Source organism: Juglans microcarpa x Juglans regia, chromosome 1D (genome assembly GCF_004785595.1).
Source record: "Juglans microcarpa x Juglans regia isolate MS1-56 chromosome 1D, Jm3101_v1.0, whole genome shotgun sequence".
In the NCBI taxonomy this organism is placed as follows: domain Eukaryota; kingdom Viridiplantae; phylum Streptophyta; class Magnoliopsida; order Fagales; family Juglandaceae; genus Juglans; species Juglans microcarpa x Juglans regia.
Genome location: NC_054594.1, coordinates 17,806,163 through 17,819,319, shown reverse-complemented (window position 1 = coordinate 17,819,319; position 13,157 = coordinate 17,806,163).

The window sequence follows — 13,157 nt, the reverse complement described above, 5'->3', positions numbered from 1 at the left end:
ATGTCCATTTATTAGATACAAAGTGGTCAAATTGGCTATCTAAAAATATTTAGGTCCGTTTGAATATAGAAACGGTTTTATCTCATCTCATTATTATAATTTTTTTAGATTAAATTTTATACAAACTATAATAAAAAATTCAACTTTTTTCAAATCTCAAAACAATAATAATATTAAAAAAATAATATTTTAACGATATTTTAGATCTAATCATCTCATCTCACTATTTAAACGGAATCTTAATATGCACATCCCTGCATTAACATCACATTAAAAACAATGACTTTCTTTATATATATATATATATATATATATATATAGTAGAAAATATTATTAACAAAAACTAAAATACGAGAGGGTCGGGGTGGAGGATTACATGAACAAACATGATCTCATTATAAAACTTTACAGGGCGTGAATTAAAAAAATAATTAATTAGGAAATGGAACTTAAAAGTTTCGATCCTATAATAATATGATCTTGATCATTCAAGGTCGAAAAAACAGTACGAGGTCTTAAAGGCAATCGATTAGAAACAATTATTAATTCTTAAGAAAATATTTTATAGCATTTGAGATTTAAGCATGATGCATGCATGGCGTACATCAAACAATTAGAGCTAATTAAGGAAGGATGGCCGATGGCGTGTGAAAGGTGGTGAAGGCCTTCCCATATTAATGTATCTAATCTTCAAATTTCAGTTCTCTAATTTAAATATTAAAGGCATGTGACCTGATTGACATAACCTCCAACCTACAAAATAGAGGTATAGAGTTTGAAATTCACCTCTCCAAATCATAAAAAAAAAAAAATGTACTCTAATTCAGAACAAAGGAAATTAAGACCAAACAATATTGAAAACTAAGAGCAAACAAGGTCATGGCCGGAGTAGTCTAGGTGCATGCATGCATGCATGGGAGATCTGGGTCATCCATCATCCCCTGCAAGTGGGCTTATCGGCAGGAGACAATGTCATCGATCGGTGTATGAACATTGAACATGCAACCCAAGCACGTATTTGTCTACTCATTTATTATTTGTAAACCCAACAACTGCTTGATATTTGAAGGTGTCAAGGCGGTTTGATACAATAAAAAAAAGCCTCATAAACAAATCAACCAACAAACCATGAAGTCATTCTTAATATATCAAGCACGGATAAAGATTTTCTAGAGTTTTTGACCAAATTTTAAAATATAGAGTAAAAAACAGATACATTAAGTTAGTTCAGATTATATTAGATAAGATGTGATTTTTTTTAAAGTTGAATAAAATATTATTAAATATAATTTTTTAGTATTATTTTTATTTTAAAATTTGAAAAAGTTGAATTGTTTATTATATTTTTATATGAGAATTTGAGAAGGTTGTAAACTTGTAATGATATTATGAGATGAAATGAGATAGATACGTTTGTGTATCCAAATCCACCCTGAGTGTCTCACAGTATTTATTAAGAAAAAGTCTTCTTACAAGTGATTTCGCGTACCAAACTGCATACCAATGTTAAATGTAAGACATTCGTTTAATGAAACAATGTGAATTGAAGATAAAGATAATTTTTGTGAGACAGAATACCTTATTCTTCTCTATTTTTTTTTTTTTTTTGGTAATAAAAAAAGTTATATGAGTGTTGGCATACAGTTTGGTGCGCCAAACCACTTCTACCTAACAAATCTCATTTATTAAATATATAATTATGTCCAAAAATTTCATTTGAACTGTTGTGAATATCATAATATCTCCTTCATATGTCTATTTTTCCAGCGCTCTAAATTCTAAAATCCAAAAAACAAAACTCTAGAAATCCAAATTCATAAAAGAACAGCTTAGTGCTCTCGCCCTCTTCCATTTTTATTTTGTCCTCTTATAATTATTTTCGTTGGGTATAATTTAATAGAAGTGGTCCAAAGTGTGGAAAATGATGTCCAATGGGCATGCACATGGTCCAGTCCACTACATACGATCAAAAACGACAAGTAGTTAGTCTAATCTTTAAATTTGTTCACTTAACATTGAGATTTAGCCCATATGTTGTTTGTTCACTAGCTAAGAAACTAGCCCAACTGGCAATACAGGGCTGCCCTCATCCCCACCGCATGAGTACTTCTTCACCAATCGTCTCCCCACCATTCAGAAGGATCAATTTGTTTTACTCATCAATTTGGGTACTCAAATATTCTCATTATTATTTATTATTTTATTATTATTATTTATTATTATTTAATATTCTATTATTATTTTTTCATTATTTTTTTACTATTATTTACAAAATATATAAGAATATCTCATTACCCATGATCGTCTCTTCACCATTTAAAAGGATCGATCAATTTGTTTTACTCAGAGATTCCTTTTTGGAATACAGTGACACATTCATTCCTTTTTTAAAGTTGAAATAGGAGAATAATTTGAAAAATAGCTATTTGCAGTTTTAGGGTATGTCAGTCTCGCGTATCCTCTTTGAAAAAGTGGATAAATCTAGAATTCACATGAAAAATAATTTTTCGACCTCATTTATTTTCAAAGTATGCAGAACTTGCATACTATAGGACTATATATAACATTACTCATAAGTTATTACTAAATATTTTTTTTTCCGAAGATAGAAAAAGACTATGTTGTGGCAAGTTTTTTTTGTTGTCCTAACATATTTTAACAGGGTGAAGAAAAAAAGTGGAGTTAATGTTACTTAGAAGTTTGATATGTAACACAACATTTATAGTGTGACTCATTTTATTCATAAAATAGAGTCCAAATGATAATATTTTTTTATACAAGTTGATGTCAATGCTATATCATTAATGTGTTTAGTATCTCAATAAGGAGATTTCTAAATATATTTATTCAAAAAAGTTTAATGAGAAGATAAAACTAGTGACAAATTGTTATGACGTAACTATTCAATAATATCTAAAAATTCTGTTTCTAAATTGGTGTGGATAACACATATAATAAAGTGCTTACCTGATATAATTTGATTTTAAAAATAAATTTTAAAGTTTGAATCTTATAAATCAAATTTTAACTATTTAAATAATACGAATGATCTGTTTTATAGATCAACTTAGTAATAGAATAACTCAATACAATAAAAACATTAAGGTTGTAGTTCAGTTTTTGTTGAAATTACATAGTAGGACATGAGATACATATAAATTAGGGGTGGGCTTCGACTCCGACGAAGTCGGACTGCCCACCTCCAACCTGGAGTCAGAGGTAATCGTGTACTCCGACTCCGATCGGAGGTTGGATCACCGATCGGAGTTCGAACTCCGATTAGAGTGTGCTTGGGACAATGCCTAATTCTGAAGACTTCCAAAGCCCAAAGCCCAATTTCGAATCCCTGGGCCACTTCCGAAGGCCCAAGGCCTATTATGATATTTGGGCTTCTGAAATACGATAAAAAAAATATCTACACACCATAGTGGGTATCCAAAAAATGTTGTAAAAATCAATTAAAAAACTTAAATATAATGATTAAATTACATAGATTACAAAATCAAAGAGAAGTAAACGCACAATGACAAACACAATATAAATAAAAAATGCAAAGCAACCCCCAAATAACCAGCACAATCACAGCCAGACATTAATTAAACAACTAAAGTTCTCAACCAATTTATATTGTACAATATAATAATGTATCAGAATAAAACAAAAACTATAAGTTAGTAATTATAATTTGAAAATAATTTTCAATCTTTCATGATTTATCACTAGCAGCCATTTAGCATCCAAGAGTCCAATCCCATTCAACCATTCAGTTTGAAAACCACCATTGTTGTGATCATGGGCCAGTCAATAACTATACACTTTTCATCATGTGTTCATGAAGTGGAGAAAATTAAGTGATTTTGCACTGTAATAAACCACAAGAATGTTATCTAATTCAAATATAAAATATGGCTATAAGTGGTAGAATTCATTTCTCACCAATAAAGGGGGTTCTCCATCCCATGGGCACGGTGTGTCCATCTCAATCATCTGCAATTATGCTAAGGTTCACAATTAAGTCTACAAAATTATAAGAATTAGAACTTAAATATTAAAACATTAAAAATATTTAAATAATCATTTAAAAGCATATAAAGTTACATGATTCAAGCTTATAGCTCTCGGCATCAACAGTATCTAGTCCAATGGGCGTTTCACTTAGCCACTTCTATGTGTAAACGAGGGCCTCCACGGTTGATGGTGCCAATGAACTCCGATAAGCATCCAACATGTGACATCCGATGCTAAATGTCGACTCAGAGGCAACCGTAGTGACTGGAATGGCTAGAACATCTTGGGCAATTCGGGAATGACTGAAAATTTGTTGGAATTAACCTTCCACCAAGTTAATAAATGAAATTGATCACTAGGTGCCTCGACATCTTCCATAAAATATTGCTCAATCTTAGACCTACACTGCATAATATTCCTCAATGCACGGTTTTGATGATACTGCCGCACCAAAACAGATGAACTATGTGCATGTGTGTCATCTAAGGAAGATGTCAAGCTGGTCGAGTGTAAGGAGCTACCACATGCTGTAGAAGACTAACCACTGTTGTTGTAGTGGCTATATAAGTCATCAATTTTTTAGTTGTCTAATAAACTCTCCAGCCTTCTCTTCCCCGAAGACGTATCTAATTCAAAATTCTATAATGACCAACTTATATCGGGGGTCAAGAATCGCAGCCACAAATAGTAATCTATTTATATTCTCAATATTCTCTCAATATTTATCATATTTGAATTTCATCCTCGTAGCCATACCAAATAACAATCTCACATTGTCAATACAACTCTGTTGCAAGTGGTCATGAAGCCCCAAGAGCTCGTCGAAGTACAAGTTCATAATCGTATATTTCGATCTAGATATCCGCAGAGTTATGTCATAAAACAATTTAAAAAATTGAACAAAATACTTCACATTAGCCCAATCAATTGTGTCCGGCACATCGAGCCCCCTTCTCCCCCTATTGACTCTAGTAAAGCATACCTCAGGCCCCCATCTTTGACCTCCATCTGCTCAAATGCTTTTTGGTACTTCTACACCACATCGAACATCATGTATGTAGAGTTCCTTCAAGTCGGAACATCCAAGTAGAACATATTAGAACATCCAATCTCAAGTTGTTCGGCTATTGCCTTAAACTTGTCAAGCCTTTGGGGGAAGCCCTCACATATTTCATAAGGTTGTAGACTTTGGTAATGGAATCATCAACCTCTTTTAACCCCTTAGCAACTATGAGGTTGATGATATGAGCACAACATCGAATATGGGTAAACTCGTGCTCATGAATGATATCATATTTTAACGTAGTATTCTGCCTGAACCTATCAATTGCAGTGTCATTGGCACTGACATTATCAACTGTGATACATAACACTTTTCTAATTCCCCAATTCTTTATACAATCATCCATCTCCACCCCAATGGATGAACCCTTGTGATCAACAATTTATTTGAAGCCAATAATCCGCTTCTTCAACGTCCACTCACTGTCAACAAAGTGTGTTGTGATACATATGTAGCTGACATTCTGTATGCACGTCCATGTATAAGTCATAAATGACACTCTCTGGCCAGTGGTAAGAAACACCTCCTTCATCTTCGTATTCTCCTTCGCATGTCACTTTAAACAATCTCACGTCACCATATACTGTGATAGCATGAGAAATCGTGGCTCAAGAGTGTGGACAAATTTATAGAAGTTTTTTTTGTCAATTGTGGTAAAAGGCATCTCATTACAAATGATCATCTCTACAAGTAATTCCCTCGACACCTTCTCACTGTATTGAGGGATTGACAGCTTCTTAATATATGTACCATCAGTGGCCTCTGAAATTTCATAACTGAGCTTGGTCTTATTAGTGGCCATCAATCTCTTGCGTATTTTATATCGTTGGCAACCATTAAGATGTGCTATTAATAGAAAGGTGCCTTACTTCTTATAATGACATTCACAAAGTTTCCCACAATGGTGACATCTCGCTTGCGAATTCGCACGATCACTAGGAATTTTGGTAAAATATTTCCATGTCCATAATTTTTTTATAGTAGGTCATGGTGGTCGATCGTGCTCAATATGCATATTCTCCTCCCCATTAAACATATCATCATCTTCTATATCTATTGAGACTCGACTACTTGCACAGGAAGTAGATGCTCTATATGTGAGTCTAGAGGTAGAAGTACATGCTGGTGTAGGAATTGTGGCATCCCCTTTTGGACAATTGTCTTCACTAGGTGAAGCATTCATATCTATCTCAATTGTGCTAAAAAAGAAAATTAGAAGCAAACAAATTAGAAAAAAAAAATTAAAGCATGTTATGTATATGTATATGATGCAATGCATGTAGCCGATTTTATAATAAAAAAAGAAGAAGATAATTTAGGAATGAAAAGTATAACAATATAATCTTATTTAATTATCATTTAATTAACATAAATATTAACTTATGTCCTTCACCCAAATACAAATCTTATAACAATATAAAAGAATTAAAATTGATGAATATGTCAAGAGACTTATCAATGAGGAGATAGAATTGCAAAAGTTGGTGGTGGTTTGTGGACCCCAAATTGGTGTCCCTCTCAAAGTCTCATGGTATTTATTTAAATAATAAAAGTTCACTACTTGAAGACTTCATGTAAAAAAATAGACACATTAAATAAGTCCTAAACATATGTTAAATGTTATGTCAATACATTTATTTATTTGTTGCTTTTAATCTCTAATCCTCTATATTGTGACCTTTGAATGGTGGACAAGTGGCTGATTTTGAAATCTCTGGAGATTAATACACTGAGCTGGTTGATCACGTGACCTGCACGTGACTAGTAAGCTGCACCAGAAAAGATTTAAACTCATGCTGCATGATCATGACACGCGTTGGCATCTGTTTCATCATATATATTCATTGCTAACCCGATATGTGTAATCCTAATTCATTGTATTTGTCATTCTGGTTTTGAGAGGCTTCGAGAGAGAGAGAACAGAGAGGGAATAACCTAGGGTATTGCTTAGAGTTTCACTTTGAGGAGAAAATCTGTGCGATTTTCTATTATGAGATGAGGGTTTTGTAAATATGTGTGGTTCTGAGGCTTCTCTGTGAAGGACATCGATTATTAATAAAGCTCTGATGCCATTCCTGCCATGGATGTAGACCATTAGGATCGAACCACGTAAATCTGTTGTGTTGATTCTTTATTTCCTTTATTCTTTATTTCTTTGATTATTATTCTTGATATTGTTATGTTTTCTTGTTATTTTCTGATTCTGTTCTGAGATTTGTATTACTTTGAATCTTGTTGGTTCTGTCAGTATATTTTGATATCAATCTTTGTTAGTCTGAGTTCTGTACAAAGGGGACTGTAAATAAATCTTTACAAGTAGTATCTAGAGCCTACGTCGATGGAGACCATGAGGTTTGATATTGAAAAATTCAGGGGTGAAAATGATTTTGGGCTATGGAGGATTAAGATGAGGGCATTGCTAGTCCAACATGGACTGCAAGATGCTCTCCTTGGTAATAGAACAAGGGGATCTTCCTTGAAAAAGGAAGACAAAGAGACTGTCTAGAAGGACATTCTTCAGAAAGCTCACAATCAAAGATTTAAATTTCGTACCGTACCGGCCGGTACGGCCGAAATTTTTCGTTTCGGCCGTCCGGCCGGTATAGGTACTATACCTGTTCCGTACCGGCCAAAATACCGGCTGTACCGGCCGGTACCGGTCATACTGGCCTCAATTTCGGCCTGTACCGGCCTATATTTCGGCCGCTACCGGCCGATATTTCGACCTGTGTTTTTTTTTTTTTTTTTCATTTTTTCAAACTACAAACTTATTTTTTAACCCTCAATTCAGACTAGACTATTTATAATTTATATATATATGTATTTGTATATAATTTATTTATATATAGACTATTATTTTAGAATATAATTTTTATATATATTTATATATATAATTTATTTATAGATCGACTATCCCGAAACGCTATCCCGAAACGGTACCGGTACCGAAATATTTCGTTCCAGTGCCTTGACTGGTACGCTGTCCGGTACGGTATTCAAAACATTGCTCACAGTGCCTTAATCCTCTCTCTTGGAGACAAAGTCTTGAGAGAGGTGGCCAGTGAGAACACTGCTGCGGGTATATGGCTAAAGCTAGAGAATCTTTACATGACTAAATCTTTAGCCAATAGACTTCATAAAAAAACCAAACTGTACACCTTTAAAATAATTCCTGGAATCCCAATAGGACAACACCTTGATGAGTTTAACAAAATCATTTTAGATTTAGTAAACATGGACATTAAGATGGAGGATGAGGATCAGGCCATCCTCTTGATGGGTTATTTGGACTCATCATACCAAAGCCTAAAAGAGACTATGATGTTTGGTAGAGACTTACTTACATTAGATGAAGTACAATTTGTACTTCACACTAGGGAGCTTCAAAATAGAGGGGAGCCTAAACAAAATCATGGGGAAGGCTTGACTGTTAGGGGCAGAACAGAAAAAAGAGAGAAGAGGGGCAAAAATGATGTTAAGAAATATAGGTCTAAGTCAAAGGGAAAATAATTTAAATGTTTTCATTGTCACAAGGAATAACATTTTAAGAAATATTGCCTTGAAAGGAAAAACAATGTTGAGAATAAACCTAAAGAGGCAGGGGATGCCTCTGTGGTGTTAGAGGGATATGAGAGTGTTGAGGTTCTCACTGTGAGTGAAGTAGATTCAAAATCAGAATGGATAATGGATTTGGTTGTTCCTTTCATATGTGTCCAATCAGATAATGGTTTGAAACATTCTCTGAGTTAAATGGGGGATAAGTAATTCTAGGAAATAACAAGTCCTGCAAAATCATGGGTATAGGATCAGTTAGACTGAAAATGCATGATGGTACTGAAAGAGTTTTGAGGGAAGTCAGATTTATACCTGAGTTAAAGAGAAATTTAATTTCTCTTGGCATTTTTGATTTATCAGGATATACCTTCAAGTCTAAGGCAGGGGTTCTTAGGGTTACAAAAGGTTCTCTAGTTATTATGAAAGGGGTTATTAAAAATGGTTTATACACACTACTTGGAAAAACTGTGGTTGGGGAAGCATCCCCTACACAGAACACTGTAGAGAACCAAGCAGTGCTATGGCATAGGAGACTTGGACATGTAAGTCAGATGGGTCTTTTAGAGTTGTAAAAACAGGGGCTGCTGAGTGATTAGAACTTAAGCAATTTACCCTTCTGTAAAGATTGCATTTATGGGAAGGCCAAGAGGGTTAACTTTAAGTCAGCCACTCATAACACCAAACAAACTTTAGACTATGTCCATTCTGATCTTTGGAGTCCAACAAGAGTAAGTTCTCATAATGGAGGGAGTTACTCCCTATCCATTGTAGGTGATTACTCTAGAAATGTCTGGATTTATATCTTAAAGAATAAAAGTGACACTTTTAAAAAATTCAAAGAGTGGAAGTACTTGGTGGAGAACTAAGTAGGTAGAAAACTTAAGGTTCTAAGAATTGACAATGGCTTAGAGTTATTGTCTAATGAGTTCAACATGTACTGTAGGAAAGAGGGAATCCTTAGGCATAAAACAGTGAGGGAAACCCCTCAACAGAATGGGTTAGTTGAAAAAATGAATATGACCATCTTAGAAAGAGTAAGATGCATGTTGTCCAATTCTGGGCTGCCTAAAACCTTTTGGGCAGAAACTGCCACTACCGCTGTATATCTCATAAACAAATATCCTTCATCTGTAATAGGGTTTAAAACCCCTCAAGAATTATGGTCTGGAAAACCCCCCTCTTATGACCATCTAAGAGTATTTGGGTGTGTTGTATATGCACATTCAAAAACTGATAAATTGGAACCTAGGGCACTTAAGTGCATTTTTATAGGGTATCTTGAAGGGGTTAAGGGGTACAAACTTTGGGTAGATGGACCTGGTAGGTACATGTGCATTGTAAGCAGGGATGTGATCTTTAATGAGTCTCAGATGGCTCGAGTACAGAGAGATATACCAAACCTAGAAGCTGACAACTCCTTAAGGGGTTGCAGGTTAAGGTGGAGCAGGTTAACACCCAACCTGAACCTGAATTTGTAGAAGGCAATAACTCTGAGGAAGAAATCTCAGGGAGTATGGATCAAGGTGGAGTTAGCTCCTATAACCTGGTTAGAGATACGCAAAAGAGAGTTATTAAACCACCCATAAGGTATGGTCAAGCTGAACTTACCATGTTTGCTCTAACTGTAGCTAATGAGGTTGTTAATCAAGAACCTAGGTCCTATAAAGAGGCGATGAATAGCAAAGACTCATCTAAATGGATTTTAGCCATGCATGAGGAGATGTAATCCCTAAATAAGAATAAAACTTTAGTTCTAGTGACTAAACCTCAACGAGTGAAACTAGTTGGATCAAAATGGATCTATAAGAAAAATGAAAGTATACTAAGGATAGAAGGGACCAGGTATGAGGCTAGGTTGGTAGCCAAAGGCTTTCCACAGAGAGAAGGAATTGACTTTAATGAAATATTCTCTCATGTGGTTAAACACAGCTCAATTAGACTACTGCTAGCTTACACAGCTTTTGAAAATCTGCATCTTGAACAATTGGATGTTAAAACTACGTTTTTGCATGGAGAACTTGAGGAAGAAATTTATATGCAACCCCCTGAAGGTTTTACACATGAAATAAAAAATAATCAAGTGTCTTCTTAAAAAATCTTTATATGACCTTAAACAATCACCTAGGCAGTGGTATAAAAGGTTTGATATACACATGATTAGTAACAATTTTAAAAGGAGTTGCTATGATAGTTGTGTCTATTACAAGAAAGTAAAAGGAATTTATGTTTATCTCCTTTTGTATGTTGATGACATGCTGGTTGCTTGTAAAGACACTGATTTAATTGAACAAGTTAAATGCATGCTAAGAGCATTGACATTAACTTCATCAAAATTATCTCTAAAATTTGATGAAAAGTACATGATTTCTATAAATCCAAAACTTTCCTAGCCATAACTCCACATTGAATTAGCTATTGAATTCATCAAAATAATAATATAATATTATTTTTTTAATAAAAATATTTTTTATTTTTTTTTCATATTTTACAATTATATTAATCATATGTTAATTAATAATTTAATTTGATTCTTACATTATTATTACAAGACGGTTGGAGATTAAACGTGAATAAAAAAGACTTTTGGAGCTTAAAAGTGAATAAAAAAAAGATTTGATGAGTGAATAGTAGCCCTTCAAATTTGAAGAAACTTATCCATTTACTGTACCTCAAAGTTTCACACTTATATCTTTGACTAACCCAATGCAGCCATATTTTGATGAAATTCATCAAATTTTACATTTGGCTAGGCTTTTGATGAAGCCAATGCCAATGCTCTAAAATCAGAGTTTGAGATGAATGAGCTGGGTCCTGCTAAGAGAATTTTAGGAATGGAAATTGAAAGGGACATAAATGCAAGAGTGCTACACTTATCTCAGAAAAATTACATTTCTAAAATTCTTAAGAGATCTGGTATGGAACATGTAAAACCTGTCAACACCCCTTTAGGTCAGCATTTTAAATTGTCTTTAGATCAGGCCCCTAAAACAGAATCTAATATTAGTTTTATACAACAAATTCCCTATGCTAGCATTGTGGGAAGTATAATGTATGCAATAATTTGTCCTAGACCTAATTTGACATATGCTGTGAGTGTTGTTAGTAGATTTATGGGAAATCCAGGAAAAGCCCATTAGCAGGCCATTAAATGGGTACTAAGGTATCTGGCAGGTTCTACTAATTTAGGTCTCAGTTTTGGGAATAATGTTGAAAAATGATATGAGTTAACTGGTTTTGTAGACTCTGATTTTGCAAGAAATGTAGACACAAGGAAGTCCTTAACTGGATATGTGTTCACTGCTTTTGGGGGAGTTATCAGCTGGAAATCACACTTACAATCTGTTGTAGCTTTTTCTACCACAGAGGCTGAATATATAGCATTAACTGAAACTGTAAAAGAGGTCATATGGTTAAAAGGTATTGCAAGTGAGTTAAACATTTACAATGACAATATCACATTACACTGTGATAACCAAAGTACACTACATTTAGCTAAAAATCAAGTTTTTCATGAAAGGTCCAAACATATTGATATAAGGCTTCATTTTGTTAGGGATGTTATAGAATCAAAAATCGTATGTGTGGAGAAGGTCTCAACCGAGGATAACCCCTCAGATATGATGACTAAGTCTCTCCCTTGTTCTAAGTTCAGACATTTAGTTGGTATGGAAGTCTAGAGTCTATCCCCATTAGGGGGACAATGCAAGAGTGACCAATGATGAGTATTGATAAAACTTGGCAATAAATGTTTTGCCAAGGTGGAGATTTGTAAATGTTATGTCAATACATTTATTTATTTGTTGCTTTTAATCTCTAATCCTCTTTGTTGTGACCTTTGAATGGTGGACAAGTGGCTAATTCTGAAATCTTTGGAGATTAATACACTGAGCTAGTTGATCACGTGACCTACACGTGACTCGTAAGTTGCACCAGAAAAGATTCAAACTCATGGCGCAGGATCATGACACGCGTTGGCATCTGTTTCATCATATATATTCATTGCTAACCCGATATGTTTAACCCTAATTCATTGTGTTTGTCATTCTGGTTTTAAGAGGCTTCGAGAGAGAGAGAACAAAGAGGGAATAACCTAGGGTATTGCTTAGGGTTTCACTTTGAGGAGAAAATCTGTGCGAATTTCTATTGTGAGATGAGGGCTTTGTAAATATTTGTGGTTCTGAAGCTTCTCTATGAAGGACATCGATTATTAATAAAGCTCTGAGGCCATTCTTGCCGTGGATGTAGACCATTAGGGTCGAACCACGTAAATTTGTTGTGTTGATTCTTTATTTCCTTTATTCTTTATTTCTTTGATTATTATTCTTGATATTGTTCTGTTTTCTTGTTATTTTCTGATTCTATTTTGAGATTTGTATTACTTTGAATCTTGCTGGTTCTGTCAATATATTTTGATATCAATCTTTGTTATTCTGAGTTTTGTACAAAGGGGATTGTGGAATAAATCTTTACACATATATTATAGCTCATATAAATATTTTTAGTAATATTTGTTAATGTAAAAATGAGTGTG